Consider the following 3,818-nt stretch of genomic DNA (forward strand, 5'->3'; position numbering starts at 1 on the left):
GGTGTGTTGGGGACACAAGAGACTTTTTATTATTTGGTTGCAGGGTTGTTTGAGAGAGACCATCTTCATCCTACGCCTTCCATGGATTGATAAACCTTAGGTCATCCACTTGAGGGAAAATTGCTACTATCCTACAAAACTCTGCGCTTGGAGGCCCAACACGTGTCTACAAGAATAAAGTTGCATAGTAGACATCAGACCTTCCAGCTTCACAATACTCTGAAGCTCATGAACTGCCTCGGGTTTCCCTAGCCCCCAGCAGTTCCAGCTCAAACAACTCATTGGGACGGGCAGGACCGTGATGCGGTCTCTGCCGAATTTTCTAGAGTGGGTTTCTTCTTCTTCGGGTCTCAGGTAAAATCATCACCCTCACCCTCACTACTAGCCGAAGTCGAGCCTTCCTTGATCATACTTGTACCCCCATCACCAGCCCCTGGTCCCCCATCGATTAGAAGCAAAGTTTTCGCCACGGGTCGATAGACTTGATTTGGAGCATCCTTCCACTTCGGTGGCTGTTTGTTCTTGACAGGGGATACCACTTCCTCACCAGTGTCCTTGTTGGTGCTTGAGTTTCTTGTTGTCTGCTTGTTGCTAGCACCATACTTCGGCTCCCTGGAGGTATTCTCACTAGTCGCCGGCTTCCTGGATTCATCCGGAGCACGAAGTTTTGGGCCAAACGGGAGTTTCCCTTTCTCATCTCGGGATCCCGGTGTATGACAGTATAGTTCTGAATGTCCCAATCTGCCACGGGAGAAGCAAAAATATGGCACTTGTTCGTACTGAATATCATACATGTCTATCTGTCTCCTTGCAGAATCAATTAGTATCCACCTCCTCAGAGGCTTATCCAGATCAATGGTTATCCTAGCTCGTAGTAACCCTCCATTGTGATCAAATTTAACAGATTGAGCATGTTGATCCATCTGCTTGGCAATATGATTCCACCAAGCTTCGTCCCTCAAATTATAGGGTAAATTCACAACCCTAGCCCAAATTTGTAATCGGTCAAACTTCACCTCATCGGGCCTCATACACTCATCAAATTCTGCCAACACCACGACATTCTTGCTGACATGCCATGGCGCACAACTCCATACCTGATCTCTATCTCACTGGTTCTCAAATTCCTCCACAAACATATTGATTCCAACTGATCGGAACTGTAGACACTTGGATTACCCCATGCCGGACGAAGAGCATTGATAATGGTATGAATATGAAACTGGTTTCGACGGAGAACTTTACCAACCAGGAGCCACTTTGCCGGTCCTGCTTCGACACGATCGTCGATCACCAAAGGAGTAGCCTCTTCTTCCGAGATATCAAGTTTCCCCAAGGCTTCCTCCAACTTTTTCTTGGCTGCGCGACTCGCCTGAGCGTCCTCCGCCGCCCCAGCACCCCCGGCGGCATTGGGAGCAGCCATGGGCAGCATCGTTCCCTCTTGATCGTTTGCCCCAACGAGATTCACCAGGCGAAATCTTGATCCATGTCTAAACCCTAATTGCCACGGAGCCGCCAAAGGTTTTTAGGGTTTGGGGGGAGGGGGACTTACTACTTTACATCCACCCTTCGTATTCTTTTCAACCGGATTTACGACCGCCCAGTTAAATACGGACGAAAGTAGTTACTGTCCGTGAAACGACAATCCAAGCGCGCCCTTAGATGTGTATCCAAACGACCATTGACATTTACGAACATTTTGATGAATCCGTGTTTGGAGCCGATCCCCTCTCGCCCCGGACAGGGACGACGTCCGCACCCCGTCTCCTCCAACTCGGAGTCTTTGCCTGGATCGGTCTAGCCAAGCCGACCAATATACATGGACTCACTTCCAACCCCAAAAAAACTTACAAACAATCTACGCTCCATAGCCCTGCTCCTCGCTCCGCGCCGCTGGCCACATCCCCGCCCCCGCGCCGCTGGCCACTCCGGCCGCGGCGGCCACATCTCAGCTATAGCGCCTAGCAGCATGGGCGCGCCGCGCTCCCCACGATCTGGATCCAGCTGTGGATCGGTCGGCGGAGGGGGGGGACGGGCTTCTCCTCCTGGTCCGTCAGATGCGCCACCGCCCCCTCCAGATCCGCCTTTTCCGCCGCACCTGCTACTCCATGGTGAATGCTCAAGCGATGAGGAGGCCGTTAGTGCGTCGGATCTGAGGGCGCATCCATCCCATCGGCTCCAGTCCATCATCATAGGTCCTGCGTCCGGCACAGCGGTCTCTCCTTCGCCCCCACTCCATCGCCTGCAGTCCATCATCGTTGCTCCGTCCCACGCGGATACGCTTTCCTCTTCCGGCATGGACAGTGGGTGGACGGAGGTCTCCTCCAAGAAGAACTGCGGGTGCCGCTCCGATCCGCCGGTCCGTAGCGGGCTCCCTCCGCCTCCTCACCGGGATCGCCGGCCCGCGTTCAATGCGGTAGATGGCCGCGAGGCCTTTTTAAACCATTTCAAAGGCCGCTGCTTCAGATGCCTCAGCAAGCTCCACGGCCGGAAAGATTGTCGTGATCCTCTCCACTGTATAATCTGCGAGCGCCCTGGTCATTTCGGCCGCGAGTGCCCTCAAAATCGAAAGAATGGCCCGGGCGGCCCTGCTGCAGCTAGGCTAGGACCACTCGCCCCACGCATCCCCATCGCCTCTCGCCTGCTGTTTCCGCCCTTGCCCGCTGCTTCCTCGTCGGCTCCCGTCACCCCTCCCATGGCGGAGCTCAGCCTCGCCGATCCGGCGCGCCGCCCTCGCACCAGCCACAAGGCCGGCGTCTCCACGCTGGAGGTGGAGCGGGCGGTCTTCTTCCTCACGCAGCATGCGGTCATGCTACGCGCCTTCGAGGAAGTAGCGGCCATGTCGCCCATGGCTGTCGGGCGCGCCCTGGAGGCCCAGCTATGCGTTCCGCCCCACCAGCTGCGGGTGACGGCGCACTACCCCGAGGACTTCCTCGTTGTCTTCACCCAGCCGGCCCACCACGCCAACGCCGTGCGCCGCGGAACGCTCCGCGTCGACAACGCCAACTTCACCATCCTGCCGTGGCACGAAGATGATCATGCCGGCTTCGCCACCTTCAACCTGCACGTCCATTGCGTCATCGAGCATATGCCCATGCAGTACTAGTCCATCGAGGGGGCGCAGGAGGTGCTCGGCGACAAGGTGTGTGTCGACCGCCTCGACAGCCGCACTCTGGAGCGCGGCCACACCAAGACCTTCGCGTGCTGGGTCTGGGTGTGGGACATGGCGTTCATCCCGACGAGGCACACCTACTGGAAGCTGCCCCGTGGCGCGGGGCGCGTCAAGGAGATGGACGGCTTCTCGCCGCCAGACCGCCGGGTGGCTCCTCCTCCGGGCGCGACGCGGTTCGATCTTCTCATCCACGTCGACCGCATTGAAGACTGGTTGCCGCGGTCGCCACGCTCCTCGCACTCAGCGCAGAGCGGCTTGCCCTCCTCAGGCTCCGACGAAGACGATGTGCTTTCGCGCACCTATCTGGGGACGTGGACCATGCACGTCGAGGATGGCCAGCGCGAAGAGCACCACAAGCGCCAGGCCCATGCCCCGGTGGCGGACACGGGTTGCCGTGGCATGCCCCGTGCCAGTCCCAGGCGCGACCACGACAGCAACGGCGTGGGAAGGAGATCCTGGAAGGACACGTTGCTGGGGCGTGGCCGCGGCCACCATGAACGGGGCGAGGCTTCCTCTAAGGAACGCCCAGACCGCAACCGCTCCCCCCCCCCGACGCGCCATCGCTCGAGCAGCTCCAAGGGCAACAGGCGGCACGGCGCACGCCACGGTAGAAAGAGGGGGGGCGCTAGTGTGCAAGGTGCCCCTC

Source organism: Triticum aestivum, chromosome 3D, assembly GCF_018294505.1.
Source record: "Triticum aestivum cultivar Chinese Spring chromosome 3D, IWGSC CS RefSeq v2.1, whole genome shotgun sequence".
Classification (NCBI taxonomy): Eukaryota; Viridiplantae; Streptophyta; class Magnoliopsida; order Poales; family Poaceae; genus Triticum; species Triticum aestivum.